Below are 13,573 nucleotides of genomic sequence, written 5' to 3' on the forward strand. Positions count from 1 at the left end.
ATATATATGATGTTGGGCATGGTGGCACTGGGGAAACTGAGGCAGAGGATCACTGCAAGTTCAAGAATAATCTGGACTACATAGTGAGTTCAAGCAAGGCTAAATTAAACTACATAGCAAAAACTTGTCACAAACAAAAACAAAAAATATATACAAAAAAATTAATATAAACTGGGCATAGTGACAAACACTTGTAATCCCAGAACTCTGGGAGGATGAGACAGAAAGATTACAAGTTCAAGCCCAGCCTGTGTGATTTAACTAGACTCTATATCAAAATTTAAAAACGAAATTTAAAAGGGTTAGAGATACAGGTAAGTGCAAAGGCTCTGGGTTGACTCCCTAGTACTGAACAACAAAAAATGTATATTTATTATTTCACACATCTTCTTTAAGAATTTGAAAGCAGGAATTCAGAGTGGTGTTGGCCTAGAAACTACTTATGAGGTGGTTGTCATGTGGGCTGGGGTTGCGGTCACTCAACAGCTCGACTAGAGCTGGGCTCATTCTGTGGAGTGGCTGTTGGAAGAGGCTTCAGTTATCACCACAAGGACTTCAAGGGGCTGCTTGAGCTTCCTCCAACATGGCAGCCAGCTCCTCAGAACAAGGGATCCAAGAAAGAGTGAGATGGAAGCCAGAATGCTTGGAATGCCTTGGCTTTAGAAATCACACACCATTCTTTGCCCAGTATCTTACTATTTCTTCAGGTCATTCCTGTTCAGTATAAGAGGGGACTCTTCAATGACATGAATACGAGGGGTTGGGATCACAGGGGGCATTTGAAGGTTGGCCACCATAGTCATTAGTATTCATATCAGAGACAGTGAATTCCCACCCCATACTGGGCAGGTTCCTCCTTTTTAGAGACACCATGGAGCCATTTTCTTCACCCAATTCGCCTAAAATGGCTGCTTTCAGCTCAAATTGAGCACAAGCCACCTTCCAATATGGTATATTGATGTGACTGGGACTCCGATATTTTTAGTTATTGCTCAGTGGTGGGATTGACATTTTTAGCTGAGGGCGGATCCACCACTAATAATGCCATAATATTGATTACACAAAAACAGACTTGCTCATGGCAAGTTGGGGGCCTTCAGAGATATGACGGGAAAGCTGGCAGTATTCAGCTAGAAATTACAGCATGGCTTGCTTTTTATTTTGTCTACAATTTTTCTAATCCGCATCTGTCTGTCTACACAGTGGTGCTGGGTGCATGCCAGGCATACCCCATGCCATGAAGCTACCTTGCTACATTCCCAGGGCAGTTTTCATATTTTTAGACATATGTCTTTCATGCAGTACAAATGGTATTACTTTTCTATGTACAGTATTGACACAAACCTCTGAAATAATTTTTCTAAATAAAAGAGAAACCACTTGGATGAAAACTGTTAACTGAATAATAACAGAGCTAGTAATAATATCAGATCAGTCATAAACCAGCCTAGCAGTTAAGAGAGTGAGGTTGGGAGCAAGCGTTCTAATGGGCAACTCTACCTACAAGCAATGCATGATTCTCACCAGCTCATCTCTCTCACATACTTAGTGCCAATTACTGTACAGGGTGGTTCTAGCTCTTCTCTTGCTAACTGTCCTTATGCCAGCCTTACCACAGTCTCCTCCCACAGATCCCTCTGTAGCACAGGCAAGCCAGGGACTACAACTCCCAGAAGCCCCTTCCCCATGTGGCTCTAGGTTAGCGTTTGCCTAAGAGAAGCACAGCTGTGCTAGTAGGAAGGCGGAGAGAAGCAGGCATTTATCTCTGGAGGCAGGTATAGACAAATGCCAGGGAGATGGGAGGTTTATTGCAGCTTTCCAGGGGACTTCAGGTATGGCTCACTTTGATGCTGCAGACTGAATGAGATGAAGGAGCTTTTCAGGTGATTTTGGGATGGGCCGGCCCTTCCCAACAAGTGCTCTGAGAATCACTCATGTAGCGCTTCAGTATGAGGACTTCAGGGAACTCCCCTCACCTTCCTTGCCTCCATCCAATGGCTGGGCAAGGCTGCAATCTTGACATTACACTATGAAGACATAGAGTAACTCCTGTTTTCCTGGCTAAGTAGCTTGTCTTTGAGAATTCTGGTCCCTTTATTAAGAAGTCAAGAAAAAGATACATCAAACAGATAAAGAAAATATGATTGGTTGTCATCAAAGTTCAGAAAGTAAAATTCCTACACTATGCCATGAAGTCCACTGACAATCCAAAGTATAAAAGTCCAGTAGACCTTGGTGGCAGATGTTAGATATGGTGGGCCTCGCAGGGGACATAAACTGACCAGTGCAATTAGACATGAAGCAAGCTAATGCTTCAATAAAACAACAACTTGACTGAAAGGCCCTTTTCTAGTGTCAAAAAGCAAAAGGCAATGATGAAAAAGTGCAGTCTTTTCCAATAAGACTGAAAACACAGATCTGATCTTTGGGACAAATTCTCAATATCTACAAGTAGTCAGTGGAATAGGGGAGGTACTGTCTAAGACTGCCTTGCCTAAAACCTCTTGTTCTCCTGGAGGCTGGCAGTTTGTGGCTTCTAGAAACAGATACAAGGAACAAAGCATGCAGGGGATTTTAGACCCCAGGTTCCCTGTGGTTTTGCTGGACTATTCAAGAAAATAACATGAAACTTTTAGTCTGGCTACATGTCTCAAAAAGCTCAAAGCAGTGTTTCCTCACTTTGTTTAGGAATATGAGTTCTAGATATTGTTCCTTTGCAGAAAAAAATATATTCTGTGGTCAATCAAGTCTGGAAAACACTGTCTTTAAGAGAATTGAATGTTTATTGTAGAACTTTCTGGGGATTTCAATGTGCCTCTGTCCACAGGCAGTATCATAGAGGACAAGACTGGGGAAAATAACTTCATATGAGCTCTGAAAATGAGCCAAAACTCTACAGAAACCAAGCAAATTTCTAATCAAGAATAATCCATGTTGAAACGTGAAGATATTTTATGATGTTTTCACTCATCCTTGCCTTATCTCTTCTCAAGTAGGACATGAATATGGTCCAAGGGAAGTGACCTCTCATCCCCAGTTCCCTTTCTTGAACCAGAGGAAGTCAGGTGGACCTAGTTGGCAGTGGTCAAGCCTGTCTCAGAGCTTCCTGTGTCTTCTCATTTGGAGCTGAGTTAAGCCAAAGTGGTGCAACCCAGATAGAACTCAGTCTAATTTTAGTATATGTGATGCCAAAGTAAGCACTAGATCTCAGTCTAGAAAAAGCTTCAGGAAGAAGTGGGTATGGCTCACAGAAACACAGGTGAACTACAGATCTGCTGTCACCTAAGACTGTGATTGCTGATTAGAGAAAAAAAAAAAAAAACCCAGCCAAGGCACCAAGAAGAAACAGAGGCAAGACTTGCAGGAAGTTTAAGATATTTAAAAGCAGTCATATATGAGGAGAGATGTAGCTAAGACACATACCCAGAAGTAGTGAAAGTCTTGTCTACCAGTCTACAAAACCAGAAGACTTGTTTTTCAAAGGCCCACTTTTCAATAAACTACCATAAGATATACAAAGAAATAGGAAAACATGGCATGTTGAAAGGAACAAAATTAGTCTTCAGACACTGTCCCTGAAGAAGCACAGACACCATGCTTACTAAAATAAGACTTTAAAACAACTGTCTTCAATATGCTCAGAGATAAAAATACAAAGAGCTAGGGGAAATTGGGGGAACAATATGTGAAAGAAATTGAGAATCAACAAAGAGATATAAATTACAAAAAAGAAGCAAAAAAAAATCTGCATGTGAAAATATAACTGAAATGAGAAATTTTCTAGAGGAGTACAACAGCAGTTTTAAGCAAGCAGAGGAATCAACAAACTTGAAATAATTTAAAATTATCAACTCTGAGAAGAAAAAAAGAATGGAAAAGTGGACAGAGCCTTAAGCATCTAAGGGACACTATCAAGCAGACTGATATACGCATTATAGGAGTCCTAGAAAGAAAGGAAAGAAAGAAGACATCAGGGAGATGAATTGAAATAATGACCAAAACCTTTCCAAATCTTAGGAACGATACGGATCTACACATCCAAAAACCTCAACAAATATCCAAACAGGATGCTTATTCATCTAAAATATGATTTTCAGAGATTTCCTGTAGGAAATACTCTAATCTTGAACTTGGGTGAAAAATTAGCTATAAATATTTATCATAGCCATTCTGTAATTGTAAAATTTGGGGACAATCTGCACACACAATAATAGAGGATCTGATAAATAAAGTAAACATAGAAGATGGAACATTCTATAGACATCAGAGAAACTATTCGGTATTTGCATATATGTGACATTTATTTCACTTAGGAGTATATCCTCAAAATGTACCCATTTACCTACGAATGAATCTACTTTCTCATTCTTTATGGCTTAGTAGTATTCCATTTTATAGAAAAACCACATCTTCTTTATCCAGTTTCCAACTGATGGGCAAATGGGCTGTTTCCAAGTTTTAGCTATTACAAACTGTACCACTATAAACATGGGTGCGCATATATCACTGTGATATGATTCTTTTAATTCTTTTGGAAAGATACCCAGCAGAGGGATGGCTGGGTCAAATGGAACCCCTAATCCTAGTTCTTTGAGGTATCTCCATATTGACTTCCATAGTGGTTGCACCAGTCTGCACTCTCACCAACAATGGAGAAGGGTTCCTTTCTCCCCACAACCGCACCAACATTTGTTATTGTGTGATTTCTTGATAGTAGCCATTCTTTGTGGGGTGAGGTGAAATCTCAGTGTTTTTATCTGCATCTCTCGAATGACCAGTGATGTGGAGCACTTTTTCATATATTTCCTTGCTGCTTTTACTCCTTTGTCTGAGAAGTGTCTGTTCATTTCAGATGCCCATTTTTGAATCGGGTCTTTATATTTGAGGGGGCTGGTTGTTTTGAGTTCTTTATATATTTTGGATAATAGTCCTTTGTCTGAGGAGCAGCTGGTAAAAAGTTTTTCCCACATTGTAGGTTGTCTCTTAGTTCTGTTGATGGTTTCTTTTGGAGTGCAGAAGATTTTTAATAAAGTGAGATCCCAGTTGTTGATTCTTTCTCTAGTTCCCGTGCTACTGAGGATTTGTTCATAAAGTCTTTTCCTATGCCATTGTCTTCCAGAGCTCTGCCTAACTTATCTTCCAGCAAGTTTAGTGTTTCTGTTTTAATATTTAGATTTTTAATCCACTTGGATTTTAATTTAGTGCATGGTGACAGATAAGGGTCTAGTTTTAGTCTTTTGCAGGTTGAGATTCAGTTTTTCCAACACCATTTATTAAAGAGGCTATCTTTCCTCCAGTGGGGATGGTCAGCTCCTTTGACAAAGATGAGGTAGTTGAGTGCAGCTGGAGTTGTTTTTGTGTTTTCCAGTCTGTTCCACTGATCCTCAGTTTCTTTGCCAGTACCATGCTGTTTTTATCACAGTGGCTTTGTAGTATAGTTTCAAATTGGGAATTGTTATACCTGCTGCCATGTGTCTGTTGCCTAGGATGGCTTTTGCTATTCTAGGTCTCTTATGGTTCCAAATGAATTTTTGGATTCTTTTTTCTAGTTCTGTGAAGTATAGTGTTGGGATTTCAATAGGCATTGCATTGAATCTGTATAGCAGTTTTGGTAGTATGGCCATTTTCACTATGTTGATTCTTCCTGGGATATCTTTCCATTTTCTTATATCCTCTTCAATCTCTTTTTTCAGAGTGCTGTAGTTTTCAGTGTAGAGGTCTTTTGCTTCTTTTGTTAGATTGACTCCCAGATACTTCATTTTTTGGGGCGCTATTGTGAAAGAAATTGTTTCCCTAATTTCTCTCTCAGTGAGTCTGTTATTTGTGTACAAGAAGGCTCTTGATTTTGGGGTGTTGACCTTGTATGCAGCTACTCTGCTAGAAGTGTCATTTAAGTCGAGAAGTCTTTTGGTTGAGTTTTTTGGGTCTTCTATGTAGAGTATCATCTCATCAATGCGGACAATATTTGAAATATAAAGGGGAGGTAACAAATGCCTTGTGCAGGGCTGGGGATTTAGCTCAGTGGTTCCACCATCTGCCTCATAAGTACAATGTCCTGAGTCCAATCCTCAGTACCAAAACAAACAAACAAATGCCTTGTGCAATTTTTAGTTTTGTAACATGGGTAAACATGTATGTGTGCATGACAGAGGATTTAGAAAGGAAGCCATGAAAGAGCTGTTTTTGGTTTATTTTTTTGAATAAGTGAGATTAAAAGTGTTTTTCTCCTTATTTTTTGCTTCTGTATAAAACTATAGGTTCTATAAGAAGAGATAAAATAATCTATCTGTACATTAGTCGCACACCAACAAGGTCAGGGAGGAGATTTGGAATGACATGGCTTCCCATCGAACCATTGCTGCTTCCTGTCCCAGCCTCACATGTCTGCTCCCTAGTCTCTCCACTGAGATTAAGCGTTTGCCCTTGGGGTGCTCCCCCCACAAGGCCTCTCTCAGTGCTCCAGCTTATAATTTCTGGCACTCTAACAGATCTAGAGCTAATTTTTAGGTTGACTAGTGACTTCATCATTCAGTTAGATGGCTTTTGAGTCTAAATTATCTGTCTGCTAAGCCAATCTTAGCTTTTCTACTACAGCTTGACCACCATTGCACATGCAAATAAAAAAGGCCACTCACTACAGGCAACACATCTCCAGACCTCCTTCACTAACTGTAAGAGCAAGTGCCACAATGACCAGTTAAACCTCTGGATTTTTATCTCTGAGTTTGCCAAGGTATGTTGGCAAATTTCCTCTTTAATTTACATAATTCCAGCTAGCATCATTTTCCCCTCAGGGGCTTTTCGCTATCAAACATAAACAGGAAATAAAAGTCAGTCTTCTCACCTTTGCCAAAGCCAAATGAAATCAAATTTTAAAAGTAATAAAATAAAATGAATGATGGTCATTACCCTGCCACAGCTATTTCACAATAACAAGGTCTGACACATATTAATTCTCAATGCAGCCAGATACATGCCCAGACTCTAAAAATCTATACTCACTGCAGGCTAAGACGACTCCATCCCAGGGTATCATCAGAATTCAAGTCTAGGAACTTTGACCTGAGCAGTCTACGAGAATGAAGTCCCACCAAGGAATTCCAATAGAATTCAGTGATGAACAGTTCCATTAGGCATTTTCCACTTCTAAAAATAAATTGTACTACAAATCCAGAAATACTGTCACCAAGAGGCATCAATATGTACAGGAATGACACCTTTGGTTAGAAAAGCCAACTTGAGCCTGCAGATCTGAGAGGAGGACCCACTCTGGTCTCTTGGACTTCCGGGAAAGAGTTTGTCTACCGAAAGGGAAAACTAGACTGCAAACCTATAGCAGTAAGACAGGGTTCAAGGTGGGAAAGGAGGACCGTCCACTGCTCTCCTGGTTCCTTAGGCCAGGAACTGAGACCTGAATTCCAGGAAGAAGCCAAAAGAAAAAGTGATTTCAAACCAGAAGAACTGGCTCTCCATGTTCTCTGTAAGCACTGTGATCATATATCCAACATGCTCTGTAACTGATGCACTGTATGTGAGATAAGGGAATGAGCTAGTGTTAGAGGGATAAATGGACTCCAACGACAGAAGAGCCTATGTACAAGGTGGAGGAGCGGGAAGTCTTCATGTGATGCCTTCTGCAGCAGCAACAGAAGCAGAAAACAACGGAAAGCAAGAAACGAGAAAGACAGTAGCATTGGAGTTGGAAAGTTGGTGGTGGAGAAGACTGGAGGGGCACAGAGGTAAGACAGACGCCTTACCTGTTTCCAGAATGAGCTGCGGTGACTTAGAAGCAGCAAAGGTGTGGCTCCTCTTGTGGCCTTCTTTTGGGGACCTGCCTCATTTGGGGTGCCTGTACATACACCTGCCCGGCTCCTGAGATGGAAAACATGATTTCTTTGGGAGTTTGTCAATAAAGGACGCAGAAACAGTGGATGGGTTAAACAGAGTATCTTCTGAGATAGGCTGCAAAGGCTTTTGCTCTGATGTTGGTGGAAAGCTGGCAGAAGTTCATAGGGGAGGCTGAGGAGAGGAAAGGCAGGGCTATGTACAACAGAAAACGTAGTCTCACAGAAACATAAAACTGGAAAAATAATCCCAAACCTGCTTACTCCAGACCCTTCCCTCTTCTTCATGACACACAGACCTCTTTCTATTTTATGGGCCCAAATCTCACAGCATAAGCCAAATTTTCTTTCTTTTATACCTACTTCCACCCACTATGCTCCATGGACTCCTCTCAGATCTATACTCCATGCAGTCAGATCTCTGAACTGTCCACTGGTTCACAGTTAATAAGAGACTAACCAGTATAAAGTGTTTCAGAACGTGAAAGAATGGACGTTTGAATGGTTGCGACTCCAAACAGGTTGGAGAAAGAACAAAGTAGATAATGAATATAAAACCTTCCAAAACATCTCATGTAAGAGGACAGGAAGTAACATTAGTTTTGACCCTCTCTGTCCTTGTGCCCTAAGTGTTAGACATGAGCTTTAAACTCTCATTCTAAACATTGGTTTCACCCACTTTGAGAATGCAATAGATCTGATTCCAATCAGGCTGTGTACTTATCTGCTAGGTAGCTTTGAGCTTTATTTTCTTAACTGTAAAATAGAGATGATGAACCTCAGAGAGCTAGGAGATGTGCCCAGGAAACTTTTCAAAATGTTTGTTATTCTCCTTAGTACTAACTTTGTTCTTTTGCCCTTCACTCCTGCCCTCACCCCTCCCACTTTCTACTTCCCTTTGTTCTCTAGTAGAGTGGAGTAAATGTAATCTCCCTAGTAGGACTTACCTCTTAGTGACATCAGAATATGTATTTGTCAGGGTTTCTTTGGCTGCAGGTAACAGCCACCGGAGTGAAACTAGCTTAGGCAAAGTAGGGAATTACCAGTTTATATAACAGTATTTTAGAGGTACTGTGGCTTCAGGTGTGACTGGATCAAGGGATCCTCATGACAGTAAGACTAAACTTCTCTTTCTCAATATGTTAGTTCTGTTTTTCTCTGCATCAACTTTATTTTTAGTCAGAGTTTCTCTCTATATAGTGGTTCTCCTGGAAGCTCTTTAAGCTATTAATTGCTACCTAGAAACAAAGGTTTCTTTTTCCAAGCAGTTATTGAAATCCCCAAAGCAGTGGGTGTGGACAGGGTGATAAGATGCTCTACTTAGCCAAGTCTGAGTCATGTGCCTGTTCCTGAAGACAAATGGACTAAGTTAATGAGGAGGGTTTGCTCTCTAAGGGAAATCAGAATTCTGATTCACAGATGACAGAGGGGAAATGCTAATGGGCACAAACAACAGAAGGCTAGACCCCTTTAAAAGGAGGAAAAATCAAGAAATACAGGGAGTCCCAGACTCCCAGGTAAGACTGAGGAATGTGCCCCATTCCCTCCACCACTGTCTTGAGATATGAAATTGGAGGAACCAGAATCAAAGTCCCACAAAAGAGAGTTCATGTCCACCAAAAAGGGTTATTTTTTGTATTCCTGGGAAATGAAGGTCTTAAATTTAGACATCTAAAAGAAAAAAAAATGTATGAGTCAAATCCATACCAAAATAAGGCAAGGGAGAACAAAAGATATCATCAGGAACCTGAGGCATCAGGTGTCAGACAACACTTTTCCTGTTCGGCGACCTATTAAAAATGTTTGAGGTCTAAAAATATGTATTTATTGACTCCAAACTATGAAAAAAAACTTAAAATTGAGGCTATAGTACTTAATTAAATGTGAAAATGTCTGCCAATCTGAATATTAGATCAACTTCAAGAGTAGCTACATTTAATATTTGTAAAACCCCCATGCTACTGGAAAACAATGTGAACGGGAGAGATTGCTCACTTTGTAGGAATTTCGAAATTCACACAACGGTTGCCAAGAAATCTCAGCCGTCGCCGTATGTGAAATGAGGTCCTCACAGCCAAGTCACTTCAAAGGCAAAGTGATCTTAAAAAAAAACCTTTTCAAGCCTCGTAGTAAAAGGGAGAGGTGGGTGGATTTGAGTCCATATGATGATGTGACGGGGGTGCCTTGGGAAGTGAGGTACCTGGATGTCTGAACGGCCCTGCCTGCCCACGGGACACAGCGGAGCCAAGCCAGGGAGTCCACAGCCATCTGCTCCATCCCCCAGCCCCTGCTCCGAACCTCTCTGGGCCGAGCCCACACCTCTCTTTTAAGCCTCTATCATAGCAACAGCCCCAGGGCCAGACCCCTAATTACCAGCTACTTCTAAGTGCCAGAAAAAAAGCCTCCTCCAGCCCTCCACCCCTCCCCAGCACAAGCCCAGGGGTTCAGGCAGGTTCAAAAGGTGAAATAAATGAATCTTTACACATTATAAGGACCCCAGCAACATTCTCTGTGGCATTAGTGGCTGAAACAGCAGCAAGTAAAAGCAGGTGTGCTGGGCGCCCTGTCAGCTAACGACACTGATAAGCCTGCCATGCCCGGTTCTGCTTCATTTCAAACAGACTGCTGGAAAAAAAAGGAGGGGAAAGCCGGAGCAGAAATAATTGCTGGAGCTTCCAGTGAGCAGAGAGCCTGCAGGCAGAGATCAACGGGCCTGATTTCATCCTCTGCCTTTTATTTCTATAACCTTAAACGTTCTGCTATTATAAAAGTCATCATGTCAGCTTTCTCCCCAGCCTCTCCAGCTGCCCATTTTCAAATTGTATCAATTGGTAAGGCTTTTGGGCTGCAGGATTTTCATCTTGATTTATGGTTTCTGGGCTTTAAAGATGAAGCAGACTCCACTGACCTGATTCAGAGCATGGAGGCAATGCTATCCTGGGCTGTGCTTAGAATCGGGTCCTCCCAGAACCACCACAAAACCAGCCAAGCTTGTGTGTGTGTGTGTGTGTGTGTGTGTGTGTGTGTTTAAAAATACTAGATATTAAGGCAAATTGCAAGCGAATATCATTTGTCATACTTCTCCCACTAAAGTGGATGAAAAAGAGTCTGGTTCTTGCAGTCCTTTGGGATCAGGGCTGCAGGCTTCAAGTTCTTGAGGATATTGATGGTCAGGCTTCTAGAGGGAAAACTCAGAAACTAGAGGTACACAGGCAATGCAGGGAGCCCTCATGGGGCCCAACTGAACCACCACTTTCGGAGTACAGAATGGAAAGGGCAGAGAAACAAGGCCTGTGCTGACCTTTTAGACTGGTGGAGTGCATAAATAGCAAAAAGTAAGCACCTAAAGATACAAGCATAACCTGCTGATTTCAGCAAGGACAGGGTCTTGCAGGGAGAGCTTGGGAGTTTCTTTCTATGGACATGTGTTGGGCAGTGGAGAGAGTGTGTTATTAAAATGTTCAGGTGAATCAGGAGAGGGATGTGGACCAAACACCAGCTTCCGCAACCCTCTTCATGTGTTGCTCACTGGAGACTCTGGAATAAATAACCTCTGTCCTGCAAGTAGGTGTGCCTCTATTTCCCCATCACCCCCACCCCATGGAGCAAAAGGGTGTGACCAGAAGGGAGACAGGAGTGGGAGAATTTAGACTCAAAAGAGACGAGTCTCCGCCAAGCTCTCTTGGGAAAAGCTTTGGTTGTGGGATGCCTGCCTGGGTGTGGTGGAGACAACAGGGAACAAGCCTTCCTGGGAATCATGGGTCAGAGTCAGGCTGTGTGGCCCAGATGCAGCCAGAGTGCAAAGGAATCAATCAGACACCTGCAGCATGAATTTATCAGTGGGACTCTCAGGGTGGAGGTGGCAAAGATATATGAGGCCCCATCTACAAATCTCCCCAGGAAGGATGACAGAGGTCCCATGGTTCCTTCTCTGATTTCTTCCAATTAATCTAAACATGAAGACCATGGGCCTATTGAGTTATAATATCGCTTTGCAGGCTCTGAAAAACACACTTTCCTGAGAATTAAGCATCTTTCAAATGCTGCTAACAAGAGCAATGGTTGTTGATCCACAGGTAAAGCTGTGGTAAGAGATAAGTGCCTGCCTGCCTGTGTGTGTGTGTGTGTTGAGAGAGAGAGAGAGAGAGAGAGAGAGAGAGAGAGAGAGAGAGAGAGAGAGAGAGAAGAAGAGAAGAGAAGATGCTTGTGTGTGTGTGTGTGTGTGTGTGAAAGAGAGAGAGAGAGAGAGAGAGAGAGAGAGAGAGAAGAAGAGAAGAGAAGATGATAATTGTGCCAGGGACATTGACAGATGTGACAGAAAGTGTCTTCATTGAGAAACTGCCATCTGAATTTCCCCCTTGTTCCTACAGAAACAGGAGGAGAGGGGCATGAGGGAACCTGACAGGAAGTGAGGATTCGAGACTTCAAATACAAACATTATGAAAAACAAGCAACATCTGCAAACAGTAAGTACTTATTTATATTTTATGGAGTGTGTGCTTGGGATTCTGACAGGTTTTTAAACAGAGACCATATTAGGCCCATTCAAAGGCGAGAATGTCCCTTTTAAAAATGCATTACCCCGCTGCTCAGGCAGGTCCGGCTGCCCCGCTGGCCTCAGGTGAGCCCTGACCCCTGCCGACCTGGTCTAACAAAACACACATGCGGTTTGCAATGGGACCGTTTAGTGCTCCTCGCTCAAGGTCAGCGCAGGCGGGCGCCGGAGGGTTAGTATTCAGTGAGCTTTTCCCTCAGCTGACAGAGCCACTTTGAACTTTTCCCTTCTGAACAAATAGGAAGAGAAACTGCAAGAAAACAAGTGCTGGAAATCATAGAAAAGAGCACGCAGCAAATAAATAAGCCGCAAATAAATAAATAAGTGGCCAGTCTTGTCCCCAGCAAATAAAAGATACCCTTCCTAGGGTTCCGGGGATCCTATGCATTTGGTGCATAGGAGAAACTTTAAAATAAAAACAACAGAATAAGCCTGCTCTCTTTTCCCCCCTCCGAAGGATGAACCCTTTATTTTTGACAACAAATAAGAGGCAGTTGGCAGATACTGTGTGCTGTGCACCATGAAATATTTAGTAAGGCAATAACGACTCCCCGGACAGCTTAAGAAAACCACGATTATATTCAGAGAGAAAGCCATGAGCAAACAGAGGGGGGAAAATAAAAAGAAAGATAAAGGAAGGCCTTTCATCAGGACTTCCTGTCCAATAATGCAGCCAGGCTTGATCCATATGTTTTGAGAAAAATCAAAGTGTCACAACTATCCAAAATGTCAATAGCTCCAGTAAGGAATATTGTCTAACATTTTCTATTACACCGTTCAAGAATTTGCCTCCCAGTGCAATTTGGAAGAAAAAAAAAACTCTTTCATTTTGAAAACACTCAAAGAAAAGAAAGGAGAAGGGGGAGGTGGAGAAAACTGAACAAGGCGCATTTCAGAGCAATGTGTAATACAATCGGGCCCTGGGATCCCAAACCATCCGAAAGCCGATCGGCTGATGAAAGTGTGCTGCCCTGTACACCTCTCGGATGTTCTGGCCTTTCTTTGCAGACACTCTCTCGCAGGCACTTCCTGGACAGTGGGATGTAACCGAGCAAGCTCTGTGCAGTAGGAAATCGGAGAAGTCCAACTTTCAGCAGCCTTCATATTTGGGTAATCCTGTCTAATGACTTCAGGGTTGGGTCATGGAAAACTCCACTGGCATATATATATATAT

At 42.1% G+C, this 13,573-nt stretch overlaps 1 long non-coding RNA gene across 1 annotated transcript in view; it reads left to right on the forward strand.

Annotated features, from left to right (window-relative positions):
* Positions 1-8,860: 8,860 nt before the first annotated feature.
* Positions 8,861-13,573, forward strand: part of LOC104865933 — a 6,988-nt gene continuing 2,275 nt past the window's right edge. The window contains exons 1-3 of the long non-coding RNA XR_781305.2: positions 8,861-8,957; positions 12,215-12,310; positions 13,408-13,509. This is a non-coding gene — a long non-coding RNA (uncharacterized LOC104865933). The remainder of the gene's footprint in view (positions 8,958-12,214; positions 12,311-13,407; positions 13,510-13,573) is intronic.

This window comes from Fukomys damarensis, unplaced genomic scaffold, assembly GCF_012274545.1.
Source record: "Fukomys damarensis isolate Sample0158 unplaced genomic scaffold, DMR_v1.0_HiC HiC_scaffold_32, whole genome shotgun sequence".
NCBI classification, from domain to species: Eukaryota; Metazoa; Chordata; class Mammalia; order Rodentia; family Bathyergidae; genus Fukomys; species Fukomys damarensis.